This window comes from Aethalodelphis obliquidens, unplaced genomic scaffold, assembly GCF_003676395.1.
Source record: "Aethalodelphis obliquidens isolate GAN/ISIS:26980383/991018 unplaced genomic scaffold, ASM367639v1 scaffold40, whole genome shotgun sequence".
In the NCBI taxonomy this organism is placed as follows: domain Eukaryota; kingdom Metazoa; phylum Chordata; class Mammalia; order Artiodactyla; family Delphinidae; genus Aethalodelphis; species Aethalodelphis obliquidens.
The window spans coordinates 12,610,690-12,634,308 of record NW_020837984.1 but is presented as its reverse complement, the minus strand read 5'-3'; the positions used below and the strand labels follow the sequence as shown (position 1 = coordinate 12,634,308).

General features: G+C 40.7%; 1 long non-coding RNA gene across 1 annotated transcript in view; it reads left to right on the top strand.

The window, feature by feature from the left end:
- Positions 1-2,124: 2,124 nt before the first annotated feature.
- LOC113633589 (uncharacterized) overlaps positions 2,125-23,619 on the top strand; it is a 51,519-nt gene continuing 30,024 nt past the window's right edge. Inside the window, exons 1-2 of the long non-coding RNA XR_003438260.1 lie at positions 2,125-2,396; positions 16,073-16,332. This is a non-coding gene — a long non-coding RNA (uncharacterized LOC113633589). The remainder of the gene's footprint in view (positions 2,397-16,072; positions 16,333-23,619) is intronic.

The window sequence follows — 23,619 nt, the reverse complement described above, 5'->3', positions numbered from 1 at the left end:
CATTGCCTGGAAAGCAGGCCTGTGTGGGGCAGTCCTTGTGTTACTGCTGGGTGTCATCTGAGGTTGGTGATAATTATGGTCAATAAGGCCCATACCTGAGGGGTTAAAAGGAGACGTTATAAACTTGGGTAACCTTGCTACTGTTTGGGACACAAAGATTTATTTTCTGGATTCCTCAAGCCTTTCTCGGGAGATTTTGTCCTGTAAGTCGCGTTGACAGATTTATCCTGGACTCCTGTCATCTATGGCTGTTTTCTCACTAAGCAAGTGGAAGACAAAAGCCCAGGAAGGTGACTGCCAGCTGAGAGGTCATTTGTGAATTGGCGCCATGAAGTGGACATAAATTATACGGATTCCGCAAGGCCTTAGCCATTGCTTCTGCCTCGTCCTAGATTTTTTCTTTGTGATGGTTTTGCCATTGGTGTTAGTATTATTGTCTGCAGAGGTAATTAGAGATTTAGGCCTTGCCCGTACAGAGACAGAGGCCATCACAATTCCTCTCATAGGAGGGAGGGTTCAGTTACACCCATTAAAACAGGCCAGGGGAAATTCCATGATCCCGGGCTTTCCAACAGCATTTCCAGGAACACTTGAAAACTGGTGGACTTGCCCACTTCTCCTGCTCACCCCACCATCACCACCACCCACGGCCAAGGGGAAGATTCCTGTTTGACTTCGGTTCATCCTGAGGGTTTTGGTAGGAAGGGAGTGAAAGGATAGAGGCAATGAGAGGCAAAATGGTAGGAAAATCATAGAACGTTAGTCCTAGAGAGACTTTTAAAGATATCAGGTTCAGTGTTTTTTTCAGCCTTTCTTTGGACGTGGAATCCTTTGTTCAAACAGAATTGTTATAGTTAACATTTGTTGAGCTCCTACTAGAAACTGAGGAGTGAACTAAAGGTTTCACACGTATGACCTCATTCAGTCTTCACAAAATCTCCAATGGTAGGTAGTGTGATTGTCTTTATTTTCCAAGCAAAGGAACCAAGACACAGACGTTCAAGAACACACGTGAGGTCACAGAGTTAGGAAGAGGTGCAACTGGGATGGGACCCTGGCAACTGGCGTCATTGCTGGTGGGACCCAAACTGGACATGGTGGGGATGTCCTACATGTCACCTCTGTGCCCTAGTGGGGGAATAAAATGAACAGAAAATAAGGGAACTGCTCTGGTTGGAACTGGGGTGAGGTGCAGCCCAGACCTGACCCTACACCTCTCACCCCCTCACCCAAGTGCCCTTAAGGGGAGCCAACCTCCTGATCTTGTGAAGTTCCCTAATGTTCCTGGCTGATGAAGCTGAGAAGCTGTGTTTGAAGGTGCTGGGCCTTGCCCCAGGGTCACATAGCCCACCGATACCAGAGTCCAGCCATCTTGATTCCCAGGCCACTGCCAACTCCAAACCCCCAAACAGCAACACCAAGACACCTGACTGCACCTGAAATCCTGTTGTACAATTTTCTCAGAGCTAAAAAGTGACAGAGTAAGCCCAAAGAATAACTAGAATGTTCTACGGAAACACACAGTTTTGACACAACTGGGAAGTGGCACCTACCCTTCCACGTCCCTGCCAACAGCTGATGCCACAGTTGTTTAGGCCAAAGCCTGATTTCCCAAATTATGCCCACCAAATGCCCGAGGATTTATTCTTATAATTTCTCACACGGTTTTGGTTGTTACCAAGGCAGCGTCCTTCAGGGTCTAAGCTAATGTGTCCTCCCTGCCCTGCTGACACTTTGGAGTCTGCTTTCTTTTGCTTTGCTGTGCTGAGAGCCCTTCTAGAAGAGCTATTCCACACTTTTTTTAAAGGGGAATTCATTGCCCCTGTCTTCCTCCTTTTAGTGGACTTCCTCCTTCTCAAAGAAAGGAACTTGACATTTTTAATTCAAACTCCCTCAAAGGACTTAACTCTGCCCTGAGGTTAAAAAGGTGCAGGCAGTCCTACTGAAATTCAGTCTTAGTTACTTATTCCACTGCCCACTATGGGTGTCCAAAGTCTTCATGCCTGAGCAAATCTTCCCTGGTCTGGGGAGGGAGTGAAAGTGTCCCTTTGGATAGAGAGGGTGGAGGCAACACCTGGAAAGTTACCTGGGGAGGGGGATGGTTGATTCTCTCTCTCTCTCTCTCTTTTTTTTTTTTTTTTTTTTTTTTGATGTTTATAGCAGCTCCATTCAGAATTGCCAAAATTTGGAAGCAAAGAAGATGTCCCTCAGTGGGTGAATGGATAATTAACCTGTGGTATATCCAAACATGGAAATTTACTCAGCACTAAAAAGAAATGAGCTATCAACTCATGAAGAGACATGGAGAAACCTAAAATGTGTATTACTAAGTAAAAGAAGCCAATCCAGAAAGGCCACATACTATATGATTCCAACTGTATGATATTCTGGAAAAGGTAAAACTATGGAGATGGTAAAAAGATCAGCGGTTGACAAGGGTTGGGGGGCAGGGAGGAGTGACTAGGTAGAGCACAGTAGTTCTTTAGGGCAGTGAAACTACTCTGTATGGTATTATAATGGTGGATACATAGCATGTACAACGACAAGAGTGAATCCTAATGTAAACAACAGAGTTTGGGCAATGATGACGGGTCCATGTAGGTTCACCAACTGTTGGTTGATTCTCTTTTGTAGCCCCATGCTCTGTTCCCAAATATGGATGCTGTCTTCCCTAAGCCTGGATCCGAGGATCCAGAAGGAAAGGCTAAATGGTTTTATATCTTTGAAAGGAAGAATTACTCTTTTTTTCAAAACTTTCAAAACTTCTTCCTTGCAACCAGGGCTTGTGTCAGGGGCAGGTGACTTGGGCAATTGTATAAGGCACTGAGCTCAGAGGGGATCCTCCCTTGAGTTAATGCTCTGCATTCACCATCTTGAATTCTTAATGATTTTTTAACATGGAGTCTGGCATTTTCATTTTGCGCCAAGCCCTGTAAATCACGTTGCCTGTCTCATCTACAGCCCAGTTTGGGATATGTGTGTTTGTGGTGAGCGTAGGATAGAAAAGTTGTATTTGTAAGGGAGTTATGACCCATTCTGGTTTGCAGCCTTTTTTTTTTTTTTTTTTTTTATAAAATCTCGTTCTAGCATAAGAATATGTGTTTAATTCTGAGTAAAAGAATCTGTACTATATGAGAAGCATGTGGTTACACTGAATTCAGTATCTCACCTTTGTGAGTTAAAAGACTAGCCATTTCTCAGTGCCTTGTGCTATTTTTGGCTTATAGATCCCGAGACTCCAAAGTATGACCTTTTCTAACCAGTGCTTGCCTTGCTGGCAGTGAAGTTACCATGGGTCAGGGCCCAGATGCTTCATCTGTTGTTTTCCCTGTGGGTACAGAATGAGACTTCCTAATAAAGTAAGGAGTTTCAGACTTGTTTATCATCTTTCTACTTGATAATAATTAAAATAAATCATCAAACTAGAAATTTCAGGTCATTACATTCAAAAGACCCAGTGTTATTTTTCAAGGTAAATGTTGAAAAATGCCAACATCGTAACAAATTAGTTTATCCATTTAATCCTCAGTAAAGTCATAGTAAAATATATATTGAGTATTTGAAAGAAGACATTAGTAAATATTCCATAATACAGTTATAATTATTAGCAAGATTATCAACATCAGGTTTAAGATACTACAATGAAGAAAAATAACAATAAAATACGGGAAGAACATAAGTAGTTAAGTTATAAAAAAGGATAATGTAATTCTGAATCTCATTTGTCAAGGAATGTCAAAAACCAGAAGTCTACTTTATTCTGTAATTTAGAGTGAGACAGGGGCCAATTAAGCCCTGTCATCTAGTTCTGTCGCTCTACTGTTGTTTGTAAATATATATGGAGCGCTAGGCATGGCTGGGTTGTTTTGACCTGTCTTCTGCTCTCTGCCTTCGCAGAGAAGCAGATCAGAATGCTGACCCTCATTTTGGAAGACTGAGTGATGTGTTTGGGGGTCTTTATGCTTTCTTCAGACGTCAAAAACTCAAGGAACTACAAGGGGCCACATGGGCAAACAAAATGGGTGTGTGCCTGCGAGGGGACTGGGATGAATTGGAGACCCATATCCAGTCTCAAGTGGCCAGCCCTATACAGTTGACCGGAGGGAACAGTGTTGTCAGAAGTTCTGATTTTTCACAAAGTGTAGGTCGTCTTCACCGAGAGATTTGGAATGTTGGCTTGTGAATAAAAAATTTTTAAATTCCACTGTCCAAAAAGCAAACAAGCATCTATGGCTACATGTTGCCATGGGTTACCCATCTTCAGCCAGTATCCTGTGTTCTTTTGTGTGGCCTGGGGCGTGGATAAGAGTAGAGGGCAAGGAAGACATCTTAGGGACCTTGTTTCCAGACTCAATTTGTTTTCATCAGCTAGAGTAAACAGATGCCTTTTTCATTAGGTTATGGGGCAACCCTTTTCTTGTTCGAATTTCACATGGTTCCTTATTCGTGGACTCCAGTTGCCTAATTACAAAATAGGAGTGAAAACCTCCTGGTCTTTACTTCACATTGAAGTTTAGAAAAGAAAGCAGTAGGTACAGACATTTCTGACTGAGCAGTGTGCAAAGAACAGGACCCCATGGAGAAGAGGGGAAAAACATAACTGTCTGGCTATTATTTGACTTAATCAACATAAAAGCTCTGCATACCATTCTGACATATATAATGGAACTGAGCATATTTTAATGGGGAAATGACCTAAGTGACCCCATCATTCTTCACCTTGAAATTTTATGAAATCAAATAATTGACTTCTTAGGATTTATGAACTATTTTCCTTATTGGTGAGCTCTTAGTCTAAGCTAAGTATTTTTGATCAAGTTAGTAAATAAAGCCATTATCATTTATTTGTATATAGAATTATAATCATGCCTGTGTACAATTTATAACTGTGGATGTTAAATTTTATGGAATCAAATAACTAGAATATTAGAATAATCTGTGTCTCCCACTAGCATCTTTCTCAGATTACCCATCTTTATTTCTGAAAGCGAGCCAAAATTGGTTTATTTTGATGGAAATGTGTGTGTGTGTGTGTGTGTGTGCACATTATGTGGGTTGTGCATGCATATGTGCTTACGGTGTGTGTGTGTGTGTGTGTGTGTGTGTGTGTGTGTGTGTGTGTGTGTCTTCCCAGAGAGCAGCTTTTGCTATTTACAGACTCAATGCTGTGGCCAAAGTTCATTACAGGACACCCACCTTCAGGGATGCATATAGTTCTTGTGATTATCCCTAATCGATTATCCCTAATTTCTGTCTTCCTCCTTGCTCGCTGTTTTCGTTTCGTGCCTACCTCATTTTCCCTCTCACCAGCTTAGTGACTTGTCTCCTAGGACTCTCTTCAAAGCCAAGTGTAAATCTTCTAATGATTGACTTCTTTTTCTCTAGTTTTATGCTTCCAAATTTTCCTTCTGAACCATCAGAGGCCATCTTCCCATCATATTTCTTTTTCTTCCTTCCCCTGAATGTTTCCTACTTAGCCCTATACTTCAAACCGTTTCTTCATTCCTTACAGTTTAGTATACTCTTCTGTCTTTCAGCCCCACCTTGTTACCTAATTTCTTGAATTCTTAGATCTTTTTCTTGCTTCCAACCCATTTTTCTTCCCCATTCAGAAAAATGCTTTTTTTCTTCCCTGCATCGTCTCTCCTGAGAATTGACCTCACAATTTCCCCCTCATCGCTCTCCGCCCCCATTTTGTCTCTTTCCTCCTCTTCTTTCTTTGAGCCTTGTTATATTCTCAGCTATTTTCAAAAAGCGTTTAAAGCAGCTTGCAAAGATGTTTTCAATAGAGTGAATTAAAGAAAGAAATTTAAGAGCGAGACATGAAGAGAGTTGGGATAGAAAATGTGATGTGAATGAGAAGTGAGGTCAGTACACAACCTCAGCCGTAGTCGAATTCCCTGGGGACTCCTTGCTTTTTCCTCTTGCTTTTCTTTGGTGATCTTTCTCCCTGGAAGCACGTCAGAGAAGACTTCCCGGAGCTCAAGGGTCAAAAGGCACTGTGATCACTTAGTCAACAGTTTGTTGGTGCCATAGCTAAAAGCTGGGGTGACAACAGCTGGCCTTAGGAGAGTGTCCAAATACCAGCCATTTTATTACTGACACCAGAACTTACTGACAACTGCTTTTCAAAGGGAAAATGCCAGTCATGAAAGAGTTGGGTGTCACCTCCCAATCTGCATCTAGGCCTCATCACATGGTCACCCAAGAATGGATCGTGGGTCACCCCCAGTTGCTATCAAGTCGCCTCCGCCGGACTGCACTTGCCATTCCCTTTCTAGTTTTGCAAAAGCCCTGTGAGAAGTTTCCAGAGCTCTCTTCCACCATTCCCTTCAGGCCCTGGGCTAGAGGCCATTTCTGTCCCTGGAGTTTTTTGGGGCTTGGGACCATGGCAATTTCCTGGTGGCTGGTTCTACTATTGATCTTGATTTCCTTAACTATTTCTTCTTCTTTCTTCTGGAAATTTATGCCCGTTTCTGGCATCTGCCCCGTTCTCTATGAACACTCAGGCAGAGAATTCATTTGATTTTTTTTTTTTTTTGCCTCTTCTGGCAGTAAATTTCCCTTGCCATTTCCCTGACCCCTTGTTCCTTACGTACTTAAAAATGTCTTGTTTGTTTCAACCTCTTTTATAATTTATCTTGCGTTCATTCTGCACCTTTGCTCGTCTTATCATTTTTTTCACTGCCTTGATTTTCCTCTGTAATAGTCAAGGACCTCCTCCACCTGTATTTTATATCTTGCCTAAATGCCCCTTCTTTGCCTTTGAATGATCTTCCGGACCCCAGCTTCCTCTCCCCTCATCTCCTCCCTCTCCCTTGCATGCCCTGCCTATTTATTTATTACCAGGTACTGCCTATTGGCCGGTAATCACTTACATTGCTTTTCCATTTTTTTTCTTCTCCCTTGCACCCTATTGCTTTATCCCACTGTCACTCTTGCCATAATTTTTCAGCCACCTACGACTCTTCTGAGTTGAGATGACTTGCTGCTGCCTCTGCCGCAGGCGCAGTGTGACACAGAAATCCAGCCCACCTGTCTCTTCTTTCTTCTTGCAATGAAGAGCCACGTTATTTCAAGTGCCTACCCATCGTATAAGAAATCACTCTCCAACCATATGGCCTAACTTATGGCTGCAAATAAAAATTCCCCAATGTTTTGCTCCTCACAAGTTTTCACTTCCCCAGCACAGCTTGGGAAGTCCAAGACGTTAAAATCCCTACGGAGTGCATATTTTCATGAAAATTCACTTTCTACTTCTAGAATATTTCTTCTACTCACAGAGACTTGACTTTTCAACAGCATTATAGTGTCACAACTTTTCTAGCCTGACGCCCACCTCTGCCTGTGCTGCTTTTTTAAGGAAGGCAATTTTGAGTGGTTGACCTAGTTTGTTTTCCTCATTCATGGGCTAGAGGAGTTATCCTAGTATAAATATAGGCTTTAAGCTCTTTTTCACTCTAACTTATGAATCAAAGCTCATATTAAAACAAAAAGGCGTATTTCATTTAAGTGGATTCTGTTTCTGGGGTCTTGTGTGAGTGGATGCAGGGCTACTTTCTACAGTGCTCACAGTGGTAATACTGTAACATTGCCTCAAACTCAGCCACTCATGTGCAAAGCCAGGGCATTGTAAGCAGTTGTGGCAGCTGCATGGGGTCCCTTAGGACCTGATCCTTCTCCAGAGATGTTATAGAACAGCTTTGGAATTAAAAATCGGCACTAAATATACTTTGGTGTGGTGTATATTATGGAGATAACTTCTGTAATTAATTGGCTGATTGAAGTGATTGACTCATTCATTGATTCGTTCTTCATTCCAAAGACTTTCTGAGGATAGGAACAACGCTGGCCATATCATCACTTTGATCCAGTCCATGTTCACACAGTTTGGTAGAACTAATTTCTCCAAGGCTGTGGTCCATACCTGGTTATTAGGTCTTGACTTGATTACTGTTGACTGAGAGGTTTCCTGAGTTGTGATTTCCTATGTAGTCATTAGAGCATCCATTGCTTGTGGAAAGAAATCAGCAGACATGGGTTATTCTCTGGGCTCCACGCCTAGGTCACCGTGGGGTAAATGACTTAACTGTTGATGTCTATTTTTCAGTTTATATGTCTTAAGAGCAGTGCTTTTCATTCTCTCTGGCTCCCAGTGATGCCTTGAGAGTGATAGGACATGGCCCTAGGAAGCAATTGAAAGGAAGAGCCGAGTACTGGTTAAGTAGATTTGCACTTACGATGTTAGATTTAACAGCCTTGCCTGGTAGATTTCGAATCACCGCTCCTTTGAAAGCTCTACTCTCTGAAGTCTTCTGGAATTCCCAACATATGATACAGAGATGATAGATTTACCTGTCCTAACATCTTAGAGAGTGTTCTAGAAGACAGGGACTTTAAAATTTATTTGATGGCCATCCCTTCCACTTTTTTCTGTGTGTCAGTTACACACCCTCAAAATGTTCATCTTTGAAATATGATGCTGAATCATTTATTAACCTTTAAAGTATACCTTGGGTACTATGCGATGCTATGTTCTTACTGTTAATTCTTGGATCATGTTCTCAAAGGTGACTATATGTAGCACACTGTCAGGGATTTGGGGGAAATTTTCCCTTTCCTTCCCTAGGAAAACCAGTAAACAACGTTCCCATCCTTATCGTAGTTCCTGATATTTTTTTTTACAAGAAAAACACTTTATTCCACAATTAAATATAGGATGGTATCAAAATAGCCCTAGGAGGAGTAATACAGATTTACATTTAAACCAAGGTTTAAACACGTGATACTGGACTCTTTTCTGGGCAGATCTGGCTAATCTGGAGACATCCTAGGTTCCTGAAATGTAGGAGTGAGACCTGAAAACAGATTCTGTCATCCTCACAATTTTGCCTTTTGCATTTTCTCAGTCCCTCTTATCACTCTATCCCAGCTACTTTTTTAAAAAATTGAGATTTAGTTGATTTACAATATTATATAAGTTTCAGGTGTACAACATAGTGCTTCACAATTTTTAAAGATTTTACGGTATCTAAGCTACTTTTAAGAAGCCTTAGTTTGCTTTGCAGAGCCCTTGATTCTTCAGATTCCATGATATTATACTTTTTGACTAAGGTGGAGACAAGATCCACAGAGCAGACTGGTGAAGATGGGTCGAGTGTTGTGGGAGAATCATTAGAAAATAACCGAGCTTTCCCCACCCCCTCAGCCAGGAAGGGGTCGGAGGACCCTGTTTCTCCAGTGGCTTCTGTTCCTGCCACTCAGCACAGAAGTTTCAGATGGGGCCAACACACCTTGAAGGGCTAGCAATCTCCCTTCTTACCTCTAAAGATGAGCTGTTTTTATTAGTCAGCTGTCGCCTCAATACCATCCATAAAAAAATACCGCAAAACCTGGTGGCACACAAAAAATACTTCTTGCCTACACGTGTGTTGGTTGGCTGGTCCAGGCTCGGCTGGGTGTGGCTTAATTTGTATCTGGGTTCAGGTCTGCTTCATGTGTCTCCTGTCATCCTGGGACCTGCAGCTCCAGGAAGCTCTTCTTATGGCCATACATAAAGAGAGCAAGCCTGCTTAGCAAGCCAATTTCCAGTTGTTCTAGAAAACTCCAAGAAGCCAAGGCAAGTCACATGACAAAACCCAAAGTCAAGGGGTGGGAAAGAATTTTGTTGACCAGGAGGCCATGTTGAGGGTGTGACTATTTAATACTACTGTAGGAGATCGGGGCCGATTGTTAAAATATACCGCCGGCTCTGATCAAATAACGTTAAAACTATTGGACATCCTCAAAGACTAAGACACTTAAAAAAGTGCCTGGAGGGCTTCCCTGGTGGCGCAGTGGTTGGGAGTCCGCCTGCCGATGCAGGGAACACGGGTTCGCGCCCCGGTCCGGTAGGATCCCACATGCCGCGGAGCGGCTGGGCCCGTGAGCCATGGCCGCTGAGCCTGCGCGTCCGGAGCCTGCGCTCCGCAACGGGAGAGGCCACAACAGTGAGAGGCCCGCGTACCGCAAAAAAAAAAAAAAAGTGCCTGGACTTTTAAAGGGTAAATATTAATAAGAATAGCATACATTAATTTTTATGGTAAATTATAAAATAATAGAATATTTTCTATTATTCCAAGCTCCTCCATATGCAATCTTATTTGGGATCTCAGACCAAATGTAGGATGTATGTGAGTGCGCTTGTATTTTTAACCATTTATCGAGCACTGACTCTAAGCTAGGCATTCTGCTAAGTAGTTGTATGTTCATTATCTTATTTAATCTGTTCCCCGTTCCCACGAATATGGCATTATTAGCCACTTTTGAGAAGTCTGAGCCTGAGAGAGCTGATGAGACTTAACCAAAGTCACAGAGCTATTAAGAAGTAGAAGCAAAAACTCACCAGGTGGCTTCAAAGCATTTTCTCATATCTGCTGTGCTATGTCCTGCCCTCCCATCATATGAAATCAACAAGCTATGACATCGATGTTATCATTTTCATTTCACGGATCTGCAAAAAGAGAAACAGACAAGGAAAATGGATCCTGGTGCACAGGGGTGGTGCTAGCACCAGAATCGTCGTGTCCTAGACCCAGTCCCTTGGTGGCTTCAGTGCTGGCCTCAGACTGACTACTGGGATTCATTTATTTTTTAACCCCTTGTGCTTGTTGGTGTTCTGTCCCTTCTTCCTACTGCCTCTTTCTCTCTGGGTTCTTTAGTCCTCACCTAGATAGAGCTGCTGCTTTATAGATCTCTTGGGAGGATGAGCTGTGATGAAATCACATCACTATGCTTCCCACCTCTCTGCCAATTTGGGTTTATTTCTGTTCAGACACGGATTTGGCTGGCAGGGCTGTTGACAGTTATATGCCGAATTATTTCAGGTTGTTCCCCAAGCCTGGTCCACAAAATGGAATCAAGCAAAGGATACTCTGACTGTTTTTAGGAGGCACACTCTAGAGAACAGAGAATGCCGTGCTTCAAGGGCCAGCACCTCCAGGGGCTGGGATGATGACAGCTCTGGACTGATGTGTGTTTAAAATAGATTTATATGTGTTCACAAAATGATTTTCTAGAGTAGTTGTGGAGGGGAAAAGAAGCCACAAAAAGCAACTTGAGGGAGGAATAACTTGGGCGAACAGCAGCTTGACTTACTTTACTTTGATTATTGGGGGTTTTTGTCTAAGCGTGTACCGATAGGCTAAATCTCGTTCCGTTTATACCTCCTTCTGCATCTCTGCTTCAAAGTTGGGGAAACCAGCGGCTTCCCTGAATTTGATGGCTGTTAGATGAACTTGGGCTCTCCCTGAAAACTTTCTTAGTACCTCCCAGGAGCCAAGGGCAGGCAGGCCCTCCTTTGCCGGGATGTCATTCTGGACACCACGCCCTCCCTGATGTGAAACACCCTCCTCTGTGGTCAAAACTGGAGCGAAAGAGCCAACCCTGAGGCCGGGATTGGGGAGGAATGTGAGGGGCCACCCCTCCCTCTAGGCATTCATGGCACCATGGCCACCGCATCACTGAATCCCAGTGTTACCAGGTTAACGGAGGTTAAAAGAAATAGTGACCTGAGACCAGCATAGGCTTGGAAACAAACAACTTGTCATAAAGTTGAATGTAAGAGGGAATGAAGTATTAAGTAGGGAAGGGGTTGCAAATGCGGCTTCTCTTATTGATGTTCTGGTTATGGTTCATTGTTTACTAATATCGGGGTAAGGGAGGGAGAGAAACACAAACCAGATGGAAAATAAGATAAACATGCACAGTGGGAAAAGCAGTGAATTGATGGTGGGGAGACTGGGCATTGTCCCTTTTCCATGGGCAGTTATGTAGTTTGGGGAAAGTTACTTAATTTCCCTATGCCTTCTGTGAAAAGAATTAGGGCCGAGCCCAAACTGCTTCCTATAGAGAGTTGATTTGAGGAACTAATGAAATAAAATACATGAAAGAATTTTGGAAATGGGAAAGTCCTATCCAAATATCAGGGTTTATTATTCTTTCTTAATCCTGCCATTCCACTGCCCTCTCCTCTCAAAGAACAGAAAAAATGTTGGCACAGGATAATGTTCACAGTTTGGAAGGAGAAGTAAGTTGTTGCCTTTGCACCCTTCATGCTAACATCTGTCACCCCAGCTCTGACAGCTGCTTCGAAGTTTCCACTCTGAAAGTAACAAAACAGGGTTGGGTCAGCCCCCAGTCTCTACTCTGCCGTGATCCAAACCTTATTAAAAAATTAACATCTCTTTTTTCCATATGCTTGGAAAGAGGCCGTGAAGGAAAACTCTCGACAATCTTTTTATCCTGTTTTTCATCTGGTTTGGGTTTCTCCCCTCCCCCACCCCAATATTAGCAAATTATAAAATATAACCAGGACATCAATATGAGAAGCAGCATTTTGGAAACCTTCCCCACTTAATAATTTATTCCCTCTCACACAAAACTTTGCGATGAGTTGTTTTGTTTCTCAGTACCCCATCCAAGAAAATTTCCCATTCAGTAATATTAATAATAATATATTTTTAAACCTTGACTTCAAATTACAGTAAGTGCCAAGAGGCTTTAGTTGCTATTTTGTTGAAATAATATCAGGTTCCTTGCGATGCTTTACATAGCTGTCATCTCTGTGATATGATACTTCTGTGATTTATTGACTTACTAAAAGTGCTGTCATTGACTTGTCATAATAAACTTTTCTTAAAATATGAAAGCATAGAATATTGAGTAATAGCTCAAACCAGGACACAGCCTCAGTTAGGTTGTGGATTTGGATTTGGCGGCCTGAAGTGCATCTCTTACGCCTTGAAGATGAAAGTTCGGCCTTCGCCTCCTCACACTCCTTCCTCTGCTCCCCCTACCCCCCGCCCCAGGCTTAGTTGTCACCAAATAGATGACCTGAAGGACTGACCATAAGTTTCAGCCCAAGGGTCAGTGCTGTGTCTGGAAAGGCTTTCCAATGGCCTCAGCAGAGAGAAATCCAAATGCTGGGATTCTCACCCGACTAATTTGTCTTTGTCAACGGGCTTTGCATCCACCGGGGTGGTGGAGGGGTTAATCTTTTTCACAAAAAAGGGAAACATAGTTGGCCATGGAATCTGAGTTTTTTGTACATGGAAAGGGGAGCAGGGAGGAATTTTGAATCAGGGACTACCCAGATAGAACCATGAGAGCATGGAAGATTCGTAGTTAAGTTTCTGCCTCCGTTCAGGGATCTGTACCTCTGCCCCTGTCATGCCTGCCAGCTGGTCCTCTTAACTTTGGAAGGAGGTTGATCCTGGTGACCTGACCACTATTATCCATTGAAATATTCATACTCTGACTCTGGTCTTCCCAGATTCAGCTGGCTGTTCTGATAAGTTTGTGGTGATGGGATAGGGTTGGGAGATCCTCCCCATGTAATACACATGTATTTAAAGTGGCGGTTTAGGTAAATCAGTAAAGGTACAAGTCCTAGATCCCAGGAATATAGGAGTGGGGTAAGGTTGGGGGATAAGGGAACAAGAGAGGTAAGGGGGATAAAAAGGAAAGCTAAAAATAGAAATGAGAAAGGACAAACAAGAAAGTCAAGTGATAAACCACAATCTTGAATAAGGAAATGCCGTAAAGCATTTATGGGTATATATTTTTATAAATATATATGTACAAACACACAGCCAAAACCCTAACAGGTTAATTAACTGTCACCAAATTACCTTTGAGAGTCTAAATTTTAATGTAACTTTTAACCAGATCAAATCTTATATAAACTATTAAAAAAATTTTTTGGTTTTCTTTATCCACAGAAATTCCACTTGCATAGAAGGGTTGAGTGAGAGATTTTGTAATCATTTTTTAACTGAGGGAAACACATTTTGAGAAGAAACCATGTGTATCTGTAGCAATATATAATACACATCTTTGAAGTTTCATTACACTTTAAAATCATTTTGTCACGTTAAAAGAATAAATATATAAACGTATTTAAATATATGAAGAATTTTGAATGCTCACAAAATGACCATGCTTGGACCATCTGGAGATGTGAAGGCTTGAACAAGGCTCCAACAAAAAAACCCAGCAAACAAAGTATGCTCAACAAAAACTTGCTTACCGACAGGTAACAAGTCAAGGTGTGTGGTAAGAGACACAAAATTTATGTAGAGAAAATGTTTGTGTTTTAAACCAAAAATTCACTTGAGAAAGACTCCTGATTTTGTTGTTGTTATGATTTCACATTTCGAGAATAAAAAAGAAAAGATACAGAAATTAACCTTCCTTATTCAACCAGCCCTTTTGTGGCTAATGCTTGGTGTTGTCAGTGCCAATGGATCAAAAATATTGAGGGCCGTTCAATTTATTCTCCCAGGGTAGAATGCTAAGAAATCAGTCACTAAACCTATATCACAGAACTGCTCAGAGAATGAGATAGAAAAGCATTTTGAGACAGGAATAAAGACACAGGCCTACTAGAGAACAGACTTGAGGATATGGGGAGGGGGAAGGGTGAGCTGTGACAAAGCGAGAGAGAGGCATGGACATATATACACTACCAAACGTAAGGTAGATAGCTAGTGGGAAGCAGCCGCATAGCACAGGGAGATCAGCTCAGTGCTTTGTGACCGCCTGGAGGGGTGGGATAGGGAGGGTGGGAGGGAGGGAGACGCAAGAGGGAAGAGATATGGGAACATATGTATATGTATATCTGATTCACTTTGTTATAAAGCAGAAACTAACACACCATTGTAAAGCAATTATACCCCAATAAAGATGTGAAAAAAAAGAAAGCGTTTTGAGAGAGCGAGGGCTTTCAATGGCTCTATAAACATAAAATAAAATATTTTCAGTTACCGGTTACTGGAAATGTATGAGATGGTCCTCTTATTGCTACTCTAGATCTTAAGCCTCTTGAGAATAGGCATGAGATAATCAGACAATCAATAGGCTATAGGGTCCAGGAGATACACTAGGCACCGTGAAGATTCTTTCTTTTTTTTTTTTTCTCCTGCAAAAATATTTATGGAGCTCGTATTATCTTCTAGGTCCTTTGGAAAGTGCAACCAACGCAGCAGTAAACACATCTTAAGATTCTTCATGGTGTTTACATTCTAGCAGAAAGAACTGATAAAACATGAAGAGTTGTTTTTTTTTTTTTTTCCTAAGCCTCAAATTGCTTACAAGCTGGATTGGATTGAAAAGAAACACATTTGAAAGAGCAAAGGCGAGATAGTATATCATAAAAAGGGCATATGTTTGAACACTTCAGAACTTCTGAAGAATAGAAATCCATGAGCTATGGAAGACTTTGAAAGGAGATCCAGTATTTTTGGCCTTGAAAGATGAATGAGGTTGAGAAGGGAAGAGGGAAGGGGTTCTTGACAGGAGGAGCATCAGTCGGCAGGGATGAGAATAAAGGGGTCTGCATCCTCTTTATATTCAGCGGATCTAGTTGGGGGCCAAGGACTGGATGGGCATCCTACAGGGAGGCACCCTTTCCTGTTCCTCCTTTAAGCTCTTATTGTTGACAGAATGAGGGAAAGGCTGGCTTACAGCACATGTTAGCATTGGTAATATTCCTGCAGGATGACACACCAAGGGGGTGCCTTTACCCATATTTGAAATCAATGCCTTGTTGACAGAACTTTTTCTTGGAGCTGGAATGCAGGAAGACCCATGGGTCTCATGTTGCTCTCCCCTGGAAAAGCTGGTAAGAAACCAGGGTTGGACTTGTAACTCACAGGAGCCTGGCATAGGGCACCAGGAATTTGGTGTGGCTCACTCAGGAAACCAATTGATTGGGACTCAGATAAACCAAACATAAAATGCAAATCCCTATGCTCTTCTGAGGTTGTCTATTTCAGGACTAAATTTAAAGGTTTAAAGGGATTTTTCCCCTTGGGGAAAAGTTAAGTGGAGAGGAAGCTATGTAAAGGAAAAGAAGTCAGTTCTTCATTTTTTTTCGGAGGGCATTCACAAGGTAAAAAGAATTGTGGATCCAAATTGAAACAGAGAAACACGATTAGTTTAGAGAAAGTCAGTCAAATCCTTTGTTTGCTGTTATGGAAACAAAACAACTGCTGAATTGAATGATCCTAATGTTATATTTTTTCTTTTTCAGCTGTTCTTAGAAACTTGTGGAGACATAGCAGAAGTTTACACAGTCTTACATTAATTCCATAACCTGTGTAAAAAATTAACTGCCTCAGAGATAGACCTAACATTCTAAAAGGAAATGCATGGAGTCTGCACAAACAACCACAGAAAAATAAACGTTACATTCAAAAAATCAAGAAAAGCATTTGAAGAATAAAATTATGAATTTAATAAACTGCACAGTGGCTTCTTGAAGGACAAGCATGTGTCTTCCAAAGAGGTCTGGTGAGTCTTTGCAATACAGCATGAACTAATGTGCTTGTTATACTTTGACATAAAATCCAATATATAGAGAGAAGCAGCTAGGAGGACATGTTTATTTAAAATAAGTGAGGAAAGAGATTGAATAAATAAATAAGTGGGAGAGAATGCACAAATCTTCTGTAAAGAAGAAATCCAAATACTGTAAGTAGATACCCGCTCTCTAGGAGATAAAGCTTAATTCCCCTCCTTCTCAAGTGGATGTTGGATGTAATGACATGCTTCCAAAGAATAGAGTATGGGAAGGAAAAAATAGTAACTTTACAGAGGAGAAACCTGGCAGATCCCATCTTCACAGAGTGAGCAAGGTGTATATCAGCAGTAATAAATCATGTTGATGTCCGCAGAGCCTCTTATATGATGCAATGAGAAGGGTACTTGAACTCTGTGGTATTCTTTCCAAAAATCCACAACCCCAGTCTGGTCATGAGAAAACATGAGACAAACTGAGGAATGTTCTGCAACATACATATTCCTCAAAATGGTCAAGGTCATGGGAAACAAGGAAAGACTGAGTGGGTGTCACCAACCAGAAGATTGTGGAGGTGTGACTAAATACACAATGGTATCCTGGATTGAATTCTGGAACGGAAAAAAGGACAGTATTGGAGAAACTGGTGAAATCCAAATGAAGTGTGGAGTTTAGTTAATAGTAATGTACGAATGTTGATTTCTTAGTTTTGGCAAGTATATCATGGTCATGTAAGATGTTAACACTGGGAGAAGCTAGGTGAAAGGTATATAGGAACTCTCTATTATCTTTGCAACTTCTCCGTAAATCTAAAATTATTCCAAATGATTACTGCTCTTTCTTTTCTCTCCTGTCTATTCTCCATCCTAGATTCCATGAGTGTAGGACTTGTACCTTTATCTAATTTCTCTGTCTCATGAAAGGCAAAGCTGTTCTTTGCTAAGTAGAAGCAGACAATAAAAAATTCTCCCTCATTTAAAGCTCTTTGTTTTTTTATCTTTTTGGCTTTTTCTTTGGTGCCATGAGGTCCCAGTATATTTATAAAACTCTCGAGTTATCTTTACTCATAAAGTCATGAGAAAGTAAATTTTTAAAAAATCTGAAAATGTTAATACCCCTAAAGATTAGGTTCAAAAGACTGTAAATAGCTAGATTATCAAGTAAAGATATATTTCAAGTGAAACACCAACTGTATTTTTAAATGCCACCAATCCTTGAAGTTCTGTTATGAAACCTCACATCCTGAGCACAATATTTCAGAATATCCAAGCGAAGGACAAAGGATCAAAGATATACTTTCTTCTTATTTAAGGGTCTTCTTTCATTTTATTGCAGGGCCCTGGGGTAACCTCTCAGCTTCACCCAGTGTTCACCAATCACTTGCTAATAACTGGAGCTGAAAGAGAGCCCTGCCCTAATGCCATTATGTTCAAGAGCCATGATTGATTGTGTTATAGTATGTTTTTGAAACCTAATTACTGTCTGAGTGAGTATCTGAACTCATTAATCTTTAGTCCTGTAAATAAGTAAAATTGACTAAATAACTGGATTTCTCTAATGATGGTTTAGGTTATATTTGGACCTACTGCCTTGCCCTACCCTCTTCGGGGCAGCAAATTATTTTGCTTAATGGTAATTGCTCCCCAGTTTTGAAATCAATTTGTAAAAGTCGGCTTATAAAACAATTTTCTATGTTGCCCTGTGATTGCTTGGTCCCTACTCTGTCTTTGTGGTATAATGAGCACATCCCGTGATGTGTTCACAAGCCACTGTATTTGCTGATGACCCTCCTTTGTGAGGAGGGTCACATCGCTTAATGAGATAAGAGGCTGTGTGTGTGTGTGTGTGTGTGTGTGTGTGTGTGTGTGTGTGTGGTGTGAGAGGGAGGGATGGGTTGGAAGAATGGCTTTCTTTTTCCTTACTAACTCTACCTTGGTTTTTTTCCTCCCCACCAAAAGAGAAGAGAATTTCATATAGCATGGCCTGTTTCATATACTCCAAATAAGGTAGTAATCAGTAAAGGCGATTTCCTTCTCTTTTCTCTACTATCCAACTCCAGCATAACTGTGGTGTGGCATTTCACTGTACTTTCTTCTTTCTCTGATTTTTTTTCATGCTTTACTTGTTGTTACCATTTTATCATACTTTAGACCTGTTCCCCAGAGAGTATCTCTATGAGGGAGAGGATTAGGCAATGTTCACATGTACTCTGGGACTTCCGTTTCCAGTCAAGATAGAGTAACATAGACTGGATATGGTCTCCCTCTGAAATAATTAAAAATCAACACATTGGACATCAGGCATCAAAGGACAGAGATCCCTGAGAGATGAGAGAAACTTAATTGAGCCCTACAATTGCTACAGCTTATAGTCTTGAGAAAGTTTACAGGCTGTGGCTCAAGGAGAGAGGACTCCCTGAATGAATATTCAATTGAGTACTAATCAGGACATGTGAATGAAGAAATTACCCTGGAAGAAGAAAGAATCACTCAGAAGTATTAGAGAGAACAGGACCTGACATTCATACAAGGCAAAGAATAGTGATTGTTTCCACCAGTCAAATTGGAAAACTTCACAATTCTTTGGTCATTGGGTAGAATTTTAGAAGGTTTTTGCTAGAGTAATGAGAAACAAATAGCCCTAGACCTAAGGCTACCTAGCAAAGCTGAAAAGCAAGTCAACCATAGACCAAATTTTCCAAATAACTTAATATCTCAGGACAAAGTTCAAAAATATTTATGGGAATTCAAGAATATCCAACATCCAACAAAATAAAATTCACAATGCTTAGCATCCAATTAAAAATTACCAGGCATGCAAAGAAACAGGAATATATAACCGATCTGGGTTGAAAATCAATTAATCAAAATCAACCTAGAGCTGACAATAGTAGTAGAATTAGCAGACAGGACATTAAAGACAGTTATTATAACTATATTTCATATGTTCAAGAAGCTAGAAAAAAGATTGAACAAGTTAACTGGAGACATGGAAGATGTAAAAAAAAAAAAACCCTAAATCAAACTTTTAAAGATGAAAACCACAATATAATGCCTGAGATAAAAACACATTTGATGGGATTAACAGCACATTAGATATTACAAAAGAAAAAATTAGTGAACTTGAAGACATAGCAATAGAAACTATCCCAAAGGAAACACAGAGAAATAAAGCTCAAGAAAAAATGAAAAGAGCATCAGTGAACTCTGGGACAACTGCAATCAGCCTAGCATGCATATTATTGGAGGTCTTGAAAGGGAAGAGGAATGAGACATAAAAATACTTGAAGTGGGACTTCCCTGGTGGAGCAGTGGTTAAGAATCCACCTGCCAATTCAGGGGACACGGGTTCAAGCACTTGTCTGAGAAGATCCCACATGCCGCGGAGCAGCTAAGCCTGTGCAGCACAACTACTGAGCCTGCGCTCCAGAGCCCTCGAACCACAACTACTGAGCCCACGTGCCTAGAGCCCATGCTCCGCAGCAAGAGAAGCCACCGCAATGAGAAGCACGCGCACCGCAACCAAGAGTAGCCCCCTGCTCGCTGCAACTAGAGGAAGCCTGCACGCAGCAATGAAGACCCAACGCAGCCAAAAAAAAAAAAAACCTTGAAGAAATAATGGCTAAAATGTTTCCAAATTTGATGAATGCTGTGAATTCACAGATCCAAGAAATTAAATGAACTCCAATCATAAGAAACATAAAGAAAACCACACCAAACATATTGTAATCAAATTGCTCAAAGCTAGCAATAGATAAGATCTTAAAAACAGAAAAAAAGACACACAGAGGAACAAAGATCAAGATGATGGCTTATTTCTCATTAGACACAATGGAAGAGAGAAGACAGTGGAGCAATGTCTTTAAAATTGTAAAATAACAAAAGCAAAAATTGCATAACCAGTGACAATAGCTTTCAAAATGAAGATAAAATAAAGACTTTTTCAGAAATACAAAAACTGGAAAAAATGCATCATCAGGAGAACTGTATTACAAGAAATGTTAAAGAAAATCATTTAAGCAGAGAGATGATATCAGGCAGGAATATAGATCTATACAAGATAATGAAAAACATTAGAAACATTAGCTACATAGGTAAATATGTAAGGTTCTTTTTTCTTATTAGCTAAATCTCTTTAAAAGACAATGGACTGTTTTAAAAATAATACAGTATAACACCGTATACCGTATAACATACCTACCAGTAAAACATACGACAAAGGCCAGGAGAGGAGAAATGGAAGTATATGCATTGTGAATCCATTCATAAATTAACATTTACTGTTTATAAGGGTGAAAAACTGTTTATTTAGCATCTATTATGTATTAGGCACTATTCTAGTGGTTACAGATACTATGGATAACAGAAAAGATCCCTGATTTCATGGATTGTACATTTCAGTGAGTTGGCAGTTAACAGACAAGTACACAAATAAACAGGAGAATTATAGACGGTTGTAGGTGCCATACAGGAAATAAATAGGATGCTATAATAGAGGATAACAAGGTATAAGGAATGAGTTAGAGTGATCAAGAAGGTTTTGAAATGACAAGGGGACATTCGTCCTGAGATCGGGGAGATGAGAAGCCAGCCAGTTGAGAATCAAGGAAGAGGATTCCAGGTTGAGTTAACTTCCAGGCAAAGGCCCTGAAGGTGGGTAAGAACTCAGCCATTTCTTGAAACTGTCCAAGGGCCAGTGTGACTGAAATATAGTGAGAGAGGGATAGAGAGGTGTGAGATGATGCTGGGGCAGAGGTCAGATCACGCAGGGTCTTGAAGCCGTGGTCAAGGTCAGGGATTTGGGCTTGATTCTAAGCACAGTGGGAAAATGTTGAAGAGTTTCAGCGAGGGAGTAGGATGTATGGTTTCCTTTAAACAACAAGGCAATTTTGTTATAGTATGAAGAATGGAAGGTAAGGGGCAAGAATAGAAACAAGGAGGCTAGTCACGAGCCTATTTCTGTGGTTGAGGGAAGAGGTGATGGTGGTATGAATAGAGACAATGGCAGTAACAAGAGAAGTAATTAGATTAGATATACATTTTGGAAGAAGAGAAAGCCTTGATGATTGAATATGGAGGCCAGGGAAAGGGAGAATCTAGTAAGTAGTGGATCTGGGATATGACCCAGATCTGTCTGAGTCCCAAATTTTTTTTGTTTGTTTTCAGTGCTGCCATTAATATGTTGAACACCTGTTATGAATGGTGTATCTCATCAGTCATGAAAATATCAAAAAGCATAAAGCCATAGTCTCTGCCATTAAGGACAAAGATAACTGACAATAAAAGAAACATGTGCTAGGACCTAAATGACACCAACAAGTCCAACGGAAGAGAAAGAGGATGGATCAAAGAATGCAGACTCAGAGGAGATTGCTTTCACAGGGAAGGAGAGAGCATTGTGTGAGGGTGAGTGACCTGGGCAAAGACCTGGAGTTGGGAATTTACACAGAGTTTTCAGGGAACGATAGCTACACTATGATGGCTTAGTAGTAAAACAAAAAACCCTGAAAGAGAACTGGCTTTGAATAGGTAGCTGTAGTTCTGGAGTTGGACAGCTCAGAATGATTGAATGGTAGTGCAAAACCTTTAAATGGCAACCTTCAGATAGATCAATTTATCATCATCGCAGAGCTATTGATTAAGATTGGAAAATTGATGTCATACATTACATGCACATAACAATCACTTTAAGTAAAAGTTAGGAATAGCAGTGTTTCATTGCTAAGCATGTAGGCACAGCCTGAGACAAATGGTGAAAGCAGAATTTGAAAGGGAGAATCGAGTAAGTAGTGGATCTGGGATTTAACCCAGATCTGTCTGAGGTTTGTTTGAGGTTTTTCTACCTCTTCATATAAATGAAAAGTAATTTCTTTACCCCTTCTCTTTCCTTGAGCTTCTTCTTTAAATAAGAATATACTAGTGTTTTTCCTAGTACTGTGGTGGTCACCTGTGAGCTGTGATAGTTGCAACTTCCTTGAGCATTATCAGGATGTATAGGTGTAAATGGCAGTAGCCCTACCCATTGAGAGTATTCTGAAATCTCTACCAGACTCCGGAGGCGCCAAAGATTAACCCAATAGATTGGTCCTATGGAAAGCAGCCTCAACTTTGCCAGTCTTATGGAGTCAAGGAGAGAATCCTCAGAGAAATGATCCACTGGAATTCTTTGGTTTGGTTCTGTAACCAAAAGGTGGCCATTGCCAATCTTGGGCCCCAACTTGAGGACTGGAAGTCTGAAATTCCCAATTTACTAGCTCAATGGCAAATTACTTCCAACTGAGCCTTCTGCAGTGAAACCCTTACTTATTTCCATGTGTTTCCAGCTGTGCAGTAAGAAGAAATTAATCAGTTCTGAAAAAATAACACTAGAATCAAGTCTTCTTTCTTTCTTTTTTCCAGATCAAACTCCAAACTCTTTTCAAACAAGGAATAGTTGGCATCAATGATCTTCCTTTTCATCTCTGCTTGCATCCCACTTCCAGTAGTTTGAACTTATTTAGGTTCTAAATACTTCTTTTAACCTATAAATTATTGGGCAAGTGTGTTATTCATCATATTCTGGCTTTGTAACACACACACACACACACACACACACACACACACACACACTTCACAATTCCTAGACAACATGCTCAGTTTAATCAAATGATTCCTATTCTATCAAAGTATTTATTTGGAAAGTTTATAGTTTGAGAATTAATTATATTTTTAAAAACTTTATGACTGGCTTGATGATAGCAGTTGAAGGTAATGAGATAGCATTTTAACTCTCAAAAATAAACAATAATATTAGCTCTATAGTACAGCCAAAATATTAGGGCAAATGAATAAAAGAATGTATTTCCACAGGTTGGTGGTTCTGTATACAAACCTCTCACTTCCACACAGGGAATACATTTAAATTTCTATCTTTCCAGAGGCAATAAAGCAAATTTCTGATATTTGATTCATATCACCTTTCAGGCTGCAGTTTCAAGGGAGGTCAGTGTTCATCTAACCCATTATATAAGTCAGGCTGCTTCTCTTTGGGAGATGGTTGGTTCACTGGTAATTGCTAATCCCTCTTCTAAGAGCTGGGTGTGTTCAAAAATGAGGAGGAAGAAATTTGGACACTGGTGGGGACCCACTCTTCAATACCAACCCTCTTCTTGAGTGACATTCATCTGCTCCAGCCCTTGGTGATGCCTTGGGTTTTTTCACCTCTGCATATTTGCTGACCCAAGTTTACTATTTAGGACCTTCTGTTCCTCTCAATCTACTTCCATTGCTTCCAACCAGCTT